This window comes from Pseudophryne corroboree, chromosome 9 (assembly GCF_028390025.1).
Source record: "Pseudophryne corroboree isolate aPseCor3 chromosome 9, aPseCor3.hap2, whole genome shotgun sequence".
Classification (NCBI taxonomy): domain Eukaryota; kingdom Metazoa; phylum Chordata; class Amphibia; order Anura; family Myobatrachidae; genus Pseudophryne; species Pseudophryne corroboree.
This window is the reverse complement of record NC_086452.1, coordinates 181,128,800-181,144,732: the sequence shown is the minus strand read 5'-3', so window position 1 is coordinate 181,144,732 and position 15,933 is coordinate 181,128,800. Positions and strand designations below refer to the sequence as shown.

Genomic DNA, 15,933 nt, shown 5'->3' with positions numbered 1-15,933 from the left:
CCATAAAATCCCCCCTTCCAGGCTGGATATGACCGCTCGGAGCGATTCCATCTTGAATTTGAACTTTTTTAAGTACAGGTTTAGGGATTTCAGATTTAAAATGGGCCTGACCGAACCATCCGGCTTCGGGACCACAAACAGGGTTGAATAATACCCTTTTCCCTGTTGAACCAGGGGAACCTTGACCACCACTTGCTGTTGACACAGCTTTTGAATTGCAGCTAACACCACCTCCCTTTTCCGGTGGCGAAGCTGGCAAGGCCGACTTGAAAAATCGGCGGGGGGGGCACCTCTTCGAATTCCAGCTTGTAGCCCTGGGAAACATTCTCGATTGCCCAAGGATCCACTTCTGAAAGAACCCAGATTTGGCTGAAAAGTCGAAGACGTGCCCCCACCGGTGCGGACTCCCTTAGGGGAGCCCCAGCGTCATGCGGTGGATTTTGTAGAAGCCGGGGAGGACTTTTGCTCCTGGGAGCTAGCCAACGCAGGTGTTCTTTTCCCTTTACCCTTACCTCTGGCAAGGAAAGAGGAGCCCCGACCTCTTCTGGCCTTATGCGACCGAAAGGAATGCATCTGATACTGTGGAGTTTTCTTTCGCTGTTGGGGAACAAAAGGTAAAAATGTAGATTTACCCGCGGTAGCTGTGGCAACCAGGTCTGCGAGCCCTTGTAAGGTAAAACCTCCATATGTTTCTTGGAGTCTGCGTCACCCGTCCATTGGCGGGTCCATAGAGCTCGACTCGCAGAACTAGCCATCGCATTGGCTCTGGAACCCAGCAGCCCAATGTCTCTTTGAGCGTCCCTCATAAATAAGACTGCGTCTTTAATGTGGCCTAAGGTTAATAAAATGGTATCCCTGTCTAGGGTATCAAGGCCCTCTGACAAGGTATCTGTCCATGCTGCAACTGCGCTACATACCCATGCCGATGCTATTGCCGGTCTGAGCAAAACACCTGTATGTGCATAAATAGACTTTAAAGTAGTCTCCTGTCTGCGATCAGCAGGATCCTTGAGGGCTGCCGTGTCCGGAGATGGTAGCGCCACCTTCTTGGACAGGCGCGTCAACGCCTTGTCCACCCTGGGAGAGGATTCCCAACGCACCCTGTCCTGAGCAGGGAAAGGATACGCCATAAGAATCCTTTTGGGAATCTGCAGTTTTTTATCCGGAGTTTCCCAAGCTTTTTCAAACAACTCGTTCAGCTCATGAGAAGGGGGAAAGGTTACCTCAGGTTTCTTCTCCTTATACATGCGCACCCTCGTGTCAGGGACAGAGGGGTCATCTGTGATATGCAAAACCTCTTTCATTGAATACCCTTTGCCACCCTTGGGTGCAATCTTGCATCATCGTAATCGACACTGGAATCAGAATCCGTGTCGGTATCAGTGTCAGTTATTTGGGATAGGGGACGTTTTTGAGACCTCGACGGGCCCTGTGACCCAGCCCCATCCGTGAATTGACCCCCAGTTTTTTCCCTGGACTCTGCCAGGTCCAGTCTCTTATGTAATGAGGCCACACTTGCATTTAACATATGCCACATGTCCATCCATTCATGAGTCGGCGTTGCCGATGGAGACACACCACTCATTCGCTCCACCTCCTCCTTGGACGAGCCTTCCGCCTCAGACATGCCGACACGCACGTACCGACACCCCCACACACCCAGGGATATATCTATAAGGGGACAATTCCCCAACAAGGGTCTTTGGAGAGACAGAGAGAGAGTATGCCAGCACCCACCCAGCGCCTACAGATACTGGAAAATAACCCAGATAGCGCTTTTATTACCAATCAATGTGTAATACACTCACTGCGCCTTGAAAATGCCCCCCCCCCCCCCCTCTTTTCCAGCCCTCTGTCACAGAGTTCAGCAGGGGAGAGTCCGGGGAGCCAGCCTCTCTGCAGCGTTCTGTGGAGAAAATGTCGCTGTTAGTGTTGGGAGATCAAGCTCCGCCCCCTCCAGTGGCGGGCTTTGGTCCCGCTTCAATATATAAAAAATGGCGGGGGATTACTCCATTTACTGCCTCCGCAGCCTAATGCCTCCTGATATGCCATACCCGAGGTTTATTGCTGCCCAGGGCACCCCCCCTGCGCCCTGCACCCATTAGTGCCTTACTGTGTGTGTAATGTGTGGGAGCAATGGCGCGCAGCGGCTTACCTCAAAGAAGATCTGAAGTCTTCTGCCGCCTTGAAGTCTTCTCTTCATCTTATACTCACCCGGCTTCTATTTTCTGGCTCTGCGAGGAGGACGGCGGCGCGGCTCCGGGACGAACGGCGGGGTGAAACCAGCGTTCCGACTCCCTCTGGAGCTAATGGTGTCCAGTAGCCTAAGAAGCAGAGCCTAGCATTTAAGTAGGTCTGCTTCTCTCTCCTCAGTCCCACGATGCAGGGAGCCTGTTGCCAGCAGTGCTCCCTGAAAATTAAAAACCTAACAAAATTATTTTATCAGAGAAACTCAGTAGAGCTCCCCTGTAGTGCACCCATTCTCCTCTGGTCACAGAATCTAACTGAGGTCTGGAGGAGGGGCATAGAGGGAGGAGCCAGTGCACACCCATACTAAAAGTTCTTTATAGTGCCTATGTCTCCTGCGAAGCCCGTGTATACCCCATGGTCCTTACGGAGTCCCCAGCATCCTCTAGGACGTAAGAGAAAATTGCATTAAAAGGTCTAAATGTATTGAGCTATGCGCTCTTTCTTTAATTCTTGATACCCTCTAGATGCCATTTAAAATATATTTGGTTTGGATAAAATAAGATTATACTTACCGGTAAATCTATTTCTCGTAGTCCGTAGTGGATGCTGGGGACTCCGTAAGGACTATGGGGAATAGACGGGCTCCGCAGGAGACATGGGCACTTTAAGAAAGAATTTAGATTCTGGTGTGCTCTGGCTCCTCCCTCTATGTCCCTCCTCCAGACCTCAGTAAGAGAAACTGTGCCCGGAAGAGCTGACAGTACAAGGAAAGGATTTTGGGAATCCAGGGTAAGACTCATACCAGCCACACCAATCACACCGTATAACTTGTGATAACTTTACCCAGTTAACAGTATGAACAATCACAGAGCATCAGATAAACTCTGATGCAGCTATAACATAACCCTTATTTAAGCAATAACTATATACAAGCATTGCAGAAGAAGTCCGCACTTGGGACGGGCGCCCAGCATCCACTACGGATAAACGAGAAATAGATTTACCGGTAAGTAAAATCTTATTTTCTCTAACGTCCTAGTGGATGCTGGCGACTCCGTAAGGACCATGGGGATTATACCAAAGCTCCCAAACGGGCAGGAGAGTGCGGATGACTCTGCAGCACCGAATGAGCAAACACAAGGTCCTCCTCAGCCAGGGTATCAAACTTGTAGAACTTTGCAAAGGTGTTTGAACCTGACCAAGTAGCCGCTCGGCAAAGCTGTAATGCCGAGACCCCTCGGGCAGCCGCCCAAGAAGAGCCCACCTTCCTTGTAGAATGGGCCTTAACTGATTTAGGCAGCGGCAACCCAGCCGCAGAATGAGCCTGCTGAATCGTGTTACAGATCCAGCGAGCAATAGTTTGCTTTGAAGCAGGCGCCCCAAGCTTGTTGGAAGCATACAGGATAAACAAAGATTCTGTTTTCCTGACCTTAGCTGTTCTGGCTACATAAACCTTCAAAGCCCCGACTACATCCAGTGACTCAAAATCCTCCAAGTCAGTAGAAGCCACAGGCACCACAATAGGTTGGTTTATATGAAAGGATGAAACCACTTTCGGCAGAAATTGTGGGCGGGTCCGCAATTCTGCTCTATCGGCATGGAAAACCAGATAAGGGCTTTTATGTGACAAAGCCGCCAATTCTGACACACGCCTAGCCGAAGCCAAGGCTAATAGCATGACCACCTTCCACGTGAGATATTTTACTTCCACCGTTTTGAGTGGTTCAAACCAGTGTGATTTCAGGAAACTCAACACCACGTTAAGATCCCAAGGTGCCACTGGAGGCACAAAAGGGGCTGAATATGCAGCACTCCCTTTACAAACATCTGAACTTCAGGCAGAGAAGCCAGTTCTTTTTGAAAGAAAATGGATAAGGCCGAAATCTGAACCTTAATGGAACCCAATGTAAGGCCCAAAGTCACTCCCGACTGTAGGAAGTGAAGGAAAAGGCCCAGCTGGAATTCCTCCGTAGGGGCATTCCTGGCCTCTCACCAAGCCACATATTTTCGCCATATACAATGATAATGATGAGCCGTCACATCCTTCCTAGCCTCTATCAGCATAGGAATGACCTCATCCGGAATGCCTTTTTCTGCTAGGATCCGGCGTTCAACCGCCATGCCGTCAAACGCAGCCGCGGTAAGTCTTGGAACAGACAGGGCCCCTGTTGCACAAGTCCTGTCCTAGAGGCAGAGGCCACGGGTCCTCTGTGAGCATTTCTTGCAGATCTGGATACCAAGTCCTTCTTGGCCAATCCGGAACAAAGAGTATTGTTCTCACTCCTCTTTTCCTTATGATTCTCAGCACCTTGGGTGTGAGAGGAAGAGGAGGAAATACATAGACCGACGGGAACACCCACGGTGTCACCAGTGCGTCCACAGCTATCGCCTGAGGGTCTCTTGACCTGGCGCAATATCTCTGCAGCTTTTTGTTGAGGCGGGATGCCATCATATCCACCTGTGGCAGTTCCCACCGACTTGCAATCTGCATGAAGACTTCTTGATGAAGTCCCCACTCTCCCGGGTGGAGGTCGTGCCAGCTGAGGAAGTCTGCTTCCCAGTTGTCCACTCCCGGAATGAACACTGCTGACAGTGCGCTTACGTGATTCTCCGCCCAGCGAAGAATTCTGGTGGTTTCTACCATCGCTACCCTGCTCCTTGTGCCGCCTTGGCGGTTTACATGAGCCACTGCGGTGATATTTTCTGACTGAATCAGAACCGGTTGGTCGCGAAGCAGGGACTACGCTTGACGTAGGGCGTTGTATATGGCCCTTAGTTCCAGGATGTTGATGTGAAGGCAAGTCTCCTGACTTGACCACAGCCCTTGGAAATTTCTTCCCTGTGTGACTGCCCCCCACCCTCGGAGGTTTGCATCCGTGGTCACCAGGACCCAGTCCTGAATGCCGAATCTGCGACCTTCGAGAAGGTGAGCACTCTGCAGCCACCACAGGAGAGACACCCTGGCCCTGGGGGATAGGGTGATTAACCGATGCATCTGAAGATGTGATCCGGACCACTTGTCCAGTAAGTCCCATTGGAAGGTCCTCGCATGGAACCTGCCGAAGGGAATGGCCTTGTATGATGCCACCATCCTTCCCAGGACTCGAGTGCAGTGATGCACTGACACCTATTTTGGTTTTAATAGATTCCTGACCAGTGTCACGAGCTCCTGAGCTCTCTCTATCGGGAGATAAACCCTTTTCTGGTCTGTGTCTAGGATTATGCCTAGGAGAGGCAGATGAGCTGTAGGAACCAACTGCGACTTTGGAATATATAGAATCCAGCCGTGTTGCCGTTACACTTCCAGAGAAAGTGATACGCTGTTCAGCAACTGCTCTCTTGATCTCGCTTTTATGAGGAGATTGTCCAAGTACGTGATATTAGTGACACCTTGCTTCCGCAGGAGCACGATCATTTCCGTCATTACCTTGGTGTCTCGGGGCCGTGGAGAGACCAAACGGCAACGTCTGAAATTGGTAATGACAATCCCGTACCGCAATTCTGAGGTACGCCTGATAAGGTGGATAAATGGGGACATGAAGGTATGCATCCTTTATGTCCCGACTCACCATAAAATCTCCCCCTTTCAGGCTTGCAATGACCGCTCTTAGCGATTCCATCTTGAACTTGAACCTTTTCAGGTATATGTTCAGGGATTTTAAATTCACTATGGGTCTGACCAAACCGTCTGGTTTCGGGACTACAACATGGTCTAATAATAACCCACTCCTTGTTGAAGGAGGGGAACCTTGACCACCACCTGTTGAAGATACAATTTGTGAATTGCAGTTAACACTGTTTCCCTCTCGTAGGGGGAAGCCGGCAGGGTCGTCGGTGAGGGGGCATCTTCTCAAAGTCCAGCTTGTATCCCTGAGACACAATATCTATTGCCCAGGGATCTAACAGGGAGTGAACCCACTTGTGGCTGAACTTACGAAGGCGTGCCCCCACCGGGCCTAGCTCCGCCTGTGGAGCCCCAGCGACATGCGGTGGATTTTTGTTGAGGCTGGGGAGGACTTCTGTTCCTGGGAACTAGCTGTGTTGTGCAGCTTCTTTCCTCTGCCCCCGCCTCTGGCAAGAAAGGACGCACCTCGGACTTTGTTTCTTTGCTCGAAAGGCTGCATTTGATAATGTCGTGCTTTCCTAGGCTGTGCAGGAATATAAGGCAAAATATCAGAATTACCAGCTATAGCTGTGGAGACCAGGTCCGAGAACCCTTCTCCACACAATCCTCAGCCTTCCATATGCCTCTTAAGTCGGCATCATCTGTCCATTGCATATTCTACAGGACACGTCAAGCAGAAATCGACATAACTTTGACTCTAGGACCCAGTATACTCCTGTCTCTTTGGGCATGTTTTTTTTTATATATATATATATATATATATATATATATATATATGTGTCCAATTTGCGTCCAGCACTCCAGTGGTTAAAGCAGTGTATGCTCCGGTGCCCTGCTCAAAAAGTAATTCAATATTTCCAAAAGCAAGCTGGCACTCTTGAAGACTGAATGAATGCGCAGACACAGTGATGTGATCAACGTTTCAGGGCTGCTGCCCTTTTATCAAGACAATCTGTATTATACAAATAAAACTTTTATACATTACCAACACCTCGTGCACTTGCAATATAATAAAGAGCTTATTATAATAATATGGTTTGTATCTTTTTTCCACAGGTGTTGCCTAAGATACAAACCATATTATTATGACAGTGTGATAATTACAGTGTGAGGTTCCGTCCATATCTGATATCATAATGCTGTCTCATGCAGATGTTAAACATTAGCTTATAAGCTCTTTAAGATAATAGTATATTTACTTGTGACATTTTACATTAGCAGACTAGACCTATAGTGCCTCATACATTGCGGGTCATGATTGAATCTTTGCTACATGTTTTCATTCTTACAGTTGTAACGGGTTACTATGGTGATGGGACGTCACTATGATTCTCCACGCCCCCCCTATGTTGCCGGGTCGCCGGCGCGGGAGCGCGCCAATGACGTCATCGGCTCGAGGAGGGTGCCGTGGAAGCAAGTGCACGAGGTGTTGGTAATGTATAAAAGTTTTATTTGTATAATACAGATTGTCTTGATAAAAGGGCAGCAGCCCTGAAACGTTGATCACATCACTGTGTCTGCGCATTCATTCAGTCTTCAAGAGTGCCAGCTTGCTTTTGGAAATATATATATATATATATATATATATATATATATCTCTATCTCTTAAGACAGCATCTTTAATATATATATATATATATATATATCTCTCTCTCTATATATATATATATATATATATATATATATATATCTCTCTCTATATATATATATCTCTCTCTATATATATATATATATATATACATACATACTAGGGTCTCAATCTCTGCTGATAAGGTACCTGTCCACGCTGCCACAGCGCTATAAACCCATGCCGACACAATCGCCGGTCTCAGTAGTGTACCAGAATGTGCACGCTATCTGCAGGATCCCTGAGAATAGCTGTTACGTCAGGGCTACCTTTTGGGCAAACGTGACACCCTAGGGGAAGATTCCCATCGTATCCTGGCCCTAGTGGGGAAAGGATACTGCCTGAGAATTCTTTGTGGGAAACTGCTCTTTTTCATCATGAGAGGAGGGAAATTTACCTCGGCTTTCTTCCCCTTAAACATGTGTACCCTTGTGTCAGGGACAGATGAGTCATCAGTGATATGCAAATCATCTTTTATTACAATAATCATATATTGAATACTTTTCTGCCATTTTGGCTGTAACTTTGCATTATCGTAGTCGACACTGGAGTCAAACTCCGTGTCGATATCAGTGTCTATTATTTTGGATAGTGAGCATTGAGAGACAGACATGGGTAGATTTCCTGTCTGTTCTCTAATCTTTTGTGCAATAAATTCACCTTAGCACTTAATTACACATATCCAAACAGGTGTCGGCGTTGTCGACGGAGACACCCTCTCACACACATATTTGCTCCATCTCCTCCTTAGGGGAGCCTTTTACCTCAGACATGTCGACACACACATACCGACACACCACACACTCAGGGAATGCTCATCTGAAGACAATTCCCCCATAAGGCCCTTTGGAGAGACAGAGAGAGAGTATGCCAGCACACACCCCAGCGCTATTAACCCAGGAATAACACAGTAACTTAATGTTAACCCAGTAGCTGCTGTTTATATTGATTTTTGCGCCTAATTATGTGCCCCCCTCTCTTTTTACCCTCTTCTACCGTGTAACTGCAGGGGAGAGACTGGGGAGCTTCCTCTCAGCGGTGCTGTGGAGAAAAAACATGGCGCTGGTGAGTGCTGAGGAAGAAGCCCCGCCCCCTCGACGGCGGGCTTCTGTCCCGCTTTAATGTACAATTTTGGCGGGGGCTCATACATATATACAGTGCCCAACTGTATATTATGCAAACTTTTGCCAAAGAGGTCTCTAATTGCTGCCCAGGGCGCCCCCCCCTTCGCCCTGCACCCTTACAGTGACCGGAGTATGTGGGTGTAGTGTGGGAGCAATGGTGCACAGCTGCAGTGCTGTGCGCTACCTCATATGAAGACTGGAGTCTTCTGCCGCCGATTTCGAAGTCTTCTTGCTTCTTTCACCTGGCTTCTGTCTTCCGGCTCTGCGAGGGGGACGGCGGCGCGGCTCCGGGATTGGACGACGAGGGTGAGATCCTGCGTACGATCCCTCTGGAGCTAATGGTGTCCAGTAGACTAAGAAGCAGGACCTATCTTCAGAGAGTAGGGCTGCTTCTCTCTCCTCAGTCCCACGATGCAGGGAGTCTGTTGCCAGCAGAGCTCCCTGAAAATAAAAAACCTAACAAAATACTTTCTTATAGCAAGCTCAGGAGAGCTCACTAAGTAGCACCCAGCTCGTCCAGGCACAGATTCAAACTGAGGTCTGGAGGAGGGACATAGAGGGAGGAGCCAGAGCACACCAGAATCTAAATTTTTTCTTAAAAGTGCCCATGTCTCCTGCGGAGCCAGTCTATTCCCCATGGTCCTTACGGAGTCCCCAGCATCCACTAGGACGTTAGAGAAAAACTGAAGAGTACAGTATTCGTTGTATTGATTTGATCTACTGTAGTAAAGAGATAGGTGTGTTTGTTAAGGAATGTAAGCCAGCACACCGGTATGGTTATTCAAATATGCCTAGCAACCCATGGCAAGGTGCATAGGAACATTAATCATTTCCATCTTTCCTCATTCAGCCATTGACAGCTGAGTAGGGGAGAGACTCAAGAGTATTGATCACTAGAGACACTGGCGCCATGCACAAAGATTTTCTCAAGGCAACAGAAACAAGGGAAAGTAAACTATTTTATGTGTATGATAATTATATTTCTCCAGTGGAAAAAAAAATATCAGCTTTTTTTTTATTTTTTATAAAAATTTAATTTATTACATTTTTTATAAAAATTTAAATCAAACAGCCTGACTACCTTTACCTGGAGCAGAGGCCACGGGCGGCAGACACTGGCTATAGGCGGGGGCGGTTAGCAGATAGAACGTTAGGGACCACTCGGAACGTGTAAAGAATCTACGCGGGGTTGCCAGGCAACAAGAACGGGAAATAACGAAAGGGCGTGGTTGCTAAGCATCCAAACGCAGATAAAAGGGCGTGGCCACTAAAAGACCCCAACAAGCGAGCCACAGGCTGACAGGAGCGATGCCTGTTTGGAACGATGACAGTGTGCGCTGGGCTGTCATACATCTATCACAGCTCTCACCCCATTATCGCGTACCGATATCTGCAGCTGTGGATACGTGCACACGACAAATGGCGCAGGGGGTAGAAACACATAATATAGTGTATATACTGTACAGGTACAAGGCCTCGCCCTCTGACTCTATTACCGAGTACAGACAATGGCTGCATATAAATTATACTCTGGGATATACCCCCTTCTTGTGGAAGCCCCTACCTTACCTGTGTGTGGTGAGGCACATCGTCGGTACTCTTAGCAGACGGTAGTAACGCGGCGCACCGAGAGGAGACTACAGTTCCCAGAATGCAGCGGGTGTTATCTCAGGTCTCTTCCAGCGCTGCGTCATGTGACAGGAGGCGTGTCGTGAGTGCGTGGGCAGAGGGAGGGTGGCCCTCAAAGACAGGGTGACACGTTCACAGGTATAGCATACCTCCCAACATGACCCTCGCCAGGAGGGACACAATGCTATGCTTCTGGACTTTTCTCGTAATTTATGATTGCTGGCTCCTGTCTTGAACAGGTTACTGGATAAGAACGGTGTTTCGGCACAGGTGATTGCAATTATAAATTAAGAGAGAAGTGCAGGAGCAGAGCATTCTGTCCCTCCTGGCGAGGGTCATGTTGGGATTTTGCTTTTGCGATCTACCTTGAAACAGGCCCACAATTCAGCATGGCTCACAAAAGCAAAATAATAAGAATTTACTTACCGATAATTCTATTTCTCGGAGTCCGTAGTGGATGCTGGGGTTCCTGAAAGGACCATGGGGAATAGCGGCTCCGCAGGAGACAGGGCACAAAAAGTAAAGCTTTAGGATCAGGTGGTGTGCACTGGCTCCTCCCCCTATGACCCTCCTCCAAGCCTCAGTTAGGTACTGTGCCCGGACGAGCGTACACAATAAGGAAGGATTTATGAATCCCGGGTAAGACTCATACCAGCCACACCAATCACACTGTACAACCTGTGATCTGAACCCAGTTAACAGTATGATAACAGCGGAGCCTCTGAAAAGATGGCTCACAACAATAATAACCCGATTTTTGTAACTATGTACAAGTAATGCAGATAATCCGCACTTGGGATGGGCGCCCAGCATCCACTACGGACTCTGAGAAATAGAATTATCGGTAAGTAAATTCTTATTTTCTCTATCGTCCTAGTGGATGCTGGGGTTCCTGAAAGGACCATGGGGATTATACCAAAGCTCCCAAACGGGAGGGAGAGTGCGGATGACTCTGCAGCACCGAATGAGAGAACTCCAGGTCCTCCTTAGCCAGGGTATCAAATTTGTAGGATTTTACAAACGTGTTTGCCCCTGATTAAATAGCCGCTCGGCAAAGTTGTAAAGCCGAGACCCCTCGGGCAGCCGCCCAAGATGAGCCCACCTTCCTTGTGGAATGGGCATTTACATATTTTGGCTGTGGCAGGCCTGCCACAGAATGTGCAAGCTGAATTGTATTACACATCCAACTAGCAAAAGTCTGCTTAAAAGCAAGAGCACCCAGTTTGTTGGGTGCATACAGGATAACAGCAAGTCAGTTTTCCTGACTCCAGCCGTCCTGGAACCTATATTTTCAGGGCCCTGACCACATCTAGCAACTTGGAGTCCTCCAAGTCCCTAGTAGGCGCAAGACACCACAATAAACTGGTTCAGGTGAAACACTGACACCACCTTAGGGAGAGAACTGGGGACGAGTCCGCAGCTCTGCCCTGTCCGAATGGACAAACAGATATGGGCTTTTTTTTTTTTTTTTTAGAAAAAAAACCACCCATTTGACACTCGCCTGGTCCAGGCCAGGTCCAAGAGCATGTTCACTTTTCATGTGAGATGCTTCAAATCCACAGATTTGACTGGTTTTAAACCAATGTGTTTTGAGGAATCCCAGAACTACGTTGAGATCCCACAGTGCCACTGGAGGCACAAAAGGGGGTTGTATATGCAATACTCCCTTGACAAACTTCTGGACTTCAGGAACTGAAGCCAATTCTTTCTGGAAGAAAAATCGACAGGGCCGAAATTTGAACCTTAATGGACCCCAATTTGAGGCCCATAGACACTCCTGTTTGCAAGAAATGCAGGAATCGACCGAGTTGAAATTTCTTCGTGGGGCCTTCCTGGCCTCACACCACGCAACATCTTTTCGCCACATGTGGTGATAATGTTGTGCGGTCACCTCCTTTCTGGCTTTGACCAGGGTAGGAATGACCTCTTCCTGAATGCCTTTTCCCTTAGGATCCGGCGTTCCACCGCCATGCCGTCAAACGCAGCTGCGGTAAGTCTTGGAACAGACATGGTACTTGCTGAAACAAGTCCCTTCTTAGCGGCAGAGGCCATAAGTCCTCTGTGAGCATCTCTTGAAGTTCCGGGTACCAAGTCCTTCTTGGCCAATCCGGAGCCATGAGTATAGTTCTTACTCCTCTACGTCTTATAATTCTCAGTACCTTAGGTATGAAAAGCAGAGGATGGAACACATACACCGACTGGTACACCCACGGTGTTACCAGAACGTCCACAGCTATTGCCTGAGGGTCTCTTAACCTGGCGCAATACCTGTCCCGTTTTTTGTTCAGACGGGACGCCATCATGTCCACCTTTGGTAATTCCCAACGGTTTACAATTATGTGGAAAACTTCCACATGAAGTTCCCACTCTGCCGGGTGGAGGTCGTGCCTACTGAGGAAGTCTGCTTCCCAGTTTCCATTCCCGGAATGAAACACTGCTGACAGTGCTATCACATGATTTTCCGCCCAGCGAAAAGTCCTTGCAGTTTTTGCCACTGCCCTCCTGCTTCTTGTGCCGCCCTGTCTATTTACGTGGGCGACTGCCGTGATGTTTTATCCCACTGGATCAGTACCGGCTGACCTTGAAGCAGAGGTCTTGCTAAGCTTAGAGCATTATAAATTTACCCTTAGCTATAATTATGTGGAGAAAAATATCCAGACTTGATCACACTCCCTGGAAATTTTTTCCTTGTGTGACTGCTCCCCAGCCTCTCGGGCTGGCCTCCGTGGTCACCAACATCCAAAACTGAATGCCGAATCTGCGGCCCTCTAGAAGATGAGCACTCTGTAACCACCACAGGAGAGACACCCTTGTCCTTGGATATAGGGTTATCCGCTGATGCATCTGAAGATGCGATCCGGACCATTTGTCCAGCAGATCCCACTGAAAAGTTCTTGCATGAAATCTGCCGACTGGAATTGCTTCGAAGGAAGTCACCATTTTTTTACCATGGCCCTTGTGCAATGATGCACTGATTTTAGGAGGTTCCTGACTAGCTCGGATAACTCCCTGGCTTTCTCTTCCGGGAGAAACACCTTTTTCTGGACTGTGTCCAGAATCATCCCTAAGCACAGGAGACTTGTTGTCGGGATCAGCTGCGATTTTGGAATATTTAGAATCCACCCCTGCTGTTGTAACAGTATCCGAGATAGTGCTACTCCGACCTCCAACTGTTCCCTGGACTTTGCCCTTATCAGGAGATCGTCCAAGTAAGGGATAATTAAGACGCCTTTTCTTCGAAGAAGAACCATCATTTCGGCCATTACCTTGGTAAAGACCCGGGGTGCCGTAGACAATCCAAACGGCAGCGTCTGAAACTGATAGTGACAGTTCTGTACCACGAACCTGAGGTACCCTTAGTGATAAGGGCAAATTTGGGACATGGAGGTAAGCATCCCTGATGTCTCGGGACACCAGATAGTCCCCTTCTTCCCGGTTCGTTATCACTGCTCTGAGTGACTCCATCTTGATTTGAACCTTTGTAAGTGTTCAAATTTTTTTAGATTTAGAATAGGTCTCACCTAGCCTTCTGGCTTCAGTACCACAATATTGTGTGGAATAATACCCCTTTTCTTGTTGTAGGAGGGGTAATTTAATTATCACCTGCTGGGAATACAGCTCGTGAATTTTTTCCCATACTGCCTCCTTGTCGGAGGGAGACCTTGGTAAAGCAGACTTCAGGAGCCTGCGCAGGGGAAACGTCTCGACATTCCAAACTGTACCCCTGGGATACTACTTGTAGGATCCAGGGGTCCTGTACGGTCTTAGCGTCATGCTGAGAGCTTGTCAGAAGCGGTTCCTGGGAATGGGCTGCCTGCTGCAGTCTTCTTCCCTTTCCTCTATCCCTGGGCAGATATGACTCTTATAGGGACGAAAGGACTGAAGCTGAAAAGACGGTGTCTTTTTCTGCAGAGATGTGACTTAGGGTAAAAACGGTGGATTTTCCAGCAGTTGCCGTGGCCACCAGGTCCGATGGACCGACCCCAAATAACTCCTCTTCCTTTATACGGCAATACACCTTTGTGCCGTTTGGAATCTGCATCACCTGACCACTGTCGTGTCCATAAACATCTTCTGGCAGATATGGACATCGCACTTACTCTTGATGCCAGAGTGCAAATATCCCTCTGTGCATCTCGCATATATAGAAATACATCCTTTAAATGCTCTATAGTCAATAAAATACTGTCCCTGTCAAGGGTATCAATATTTTTAGTCAGGGAATCCGACCAAGCTACCCCAGCTCTGCACATCCATGCTGAGGCGATCGCTGGTCGCAGTATAACACCAGTATGTGTGTATATACTTTTTATGATATTTTTCCAGCCTCCTGTCAGCTGGCTCCTTGAGGACGGCCCTATCTATAGACGGTACCGCCACTTGTTCTGATAAGCGTGTGAGCGCCTTATCCACCCTAAGGGGTGTTTTCTGGCGGGAAAGGGTATACCGCCCATATTTTCTATCGGGGGGAACCCACGCATCATCACACACTTCATTTAATTTATCTGATTCAGGAAAAACTACGGTAGTTTTTTCACATCCCACATAATACCCTCTTTTGTGGTACTTGTAGTATCAGAAATATGTAACACCTCCTTCATTGCCCTTAACGTGTGGCCCTAATAAGGAATACGTTTGTTTATTCACCGTCGACACTGGATTCAGTGTCCCTGTCTGTGTCTGTGTCCACCGACTAAAGTAAACGGGCGTTTTAAACCCCTGACGGTGTTTTTGAGACGTCTGGACCGGTACTAATTGTTTGTCGGCCGTCTCATGTCGTCAACCGACCTTGGCGCGTGTTGACATTATCACGTAATTCCCTAAATAAGCCATCCATTCCGGTGTCGACTCCCTAGAGAGTGACATCACCATTACAGGCAATTGCTCCGCCTCCTCACCAACATCGTCCTCATACATGTCGACACACACGTACCGACACACAGCACACACACAGGGAATGCTCTGATAGAGGACAGGACCCACTAGCCCTTTGGAGAGACAGAGGGAGAGTTTGCCAGCACACACCAAAAACGCTATAATTATATAGGGACAACCTTATAATAAGAATTTACTTACCGATAATTCTATTTCTCATAGTCCGTAGTGGATGCTGGGGACTCCGTCAGGACCATGGGGAATAGCGGGCTCCGCAGGAGACAGGGCACATCTAAAAAAGCTTTTAGGTCACATGGTGCGTACTGGCTCCTCCCCCTATGACCCTCCTCCAAGCCTCAGTTAGGTACTGTGCCCGGACGAGCGTACACAATAAGGAAGGATCTTGAATCCCGGGTAAGACTCATACCAGCCACACCAATCACACCATACAACTTGTGATCTGAATCCAGTTAACAGTATGATAACAAAACGAAGTAGCCTCTAAAAAGATGGCTCACAACAATAATAACCCGATTTTTGTAACAATAACTATGTACAAGTATTGCAGACAATCCGCACTTGGGATGGGCGCCCAGCATCCACTACGGACTATGAGAAATAGAATTATCGGTAAGTAAATTCTTATTTTCTCTAACGTCCTAGTGGATGCTGGGGACTCCGTCAGGACCATGGGGATTATACCAAAGCTCCCAAACGGGCGGGAGAGTGCGGATGACTCTGCAGCACCGAATGAGAAAACTCCAGGTCCTCTGTAGCCAGAGTATCAAATTTGTAAAATTTTACAAACGTGTTCTCCCCTGACCACGTAGCTGCTCGGCAAAGTTGTAATGCCGAGACTCCTC

The 15,933-nt window shown here is 48.1% G+C and overlaps 1 protein-coding gene across 4 annotated transcripts in view; it reads right to left on the bottom strand.

Moving 5' to 3' along the window:
- PIGC (phosphatidylinositol glycan anchor biosynthesis class C) overlaps positions 1-10,356 on the bottom strand; it is a 237,822-nt gene extending 227,466 nt beyond the window's left edge. For 3 of the 4 annotated variants that reach the window (XR_010186753.1, XR_010186754.1, XR_010186752.1), the window contains exon 1: positions 10,136-10,356. The gene's annotated coding sequence lies outside the window, so the exon portion shown is untranslated. The remainder of the gene's footprint in view (positions 1-10,135) is intronic. The other variant, XM_063939982.1, reaches the window with a different exon arrangement.
- Positions 10,357-15,933: the final 5,577 nt, after the last annotated feature.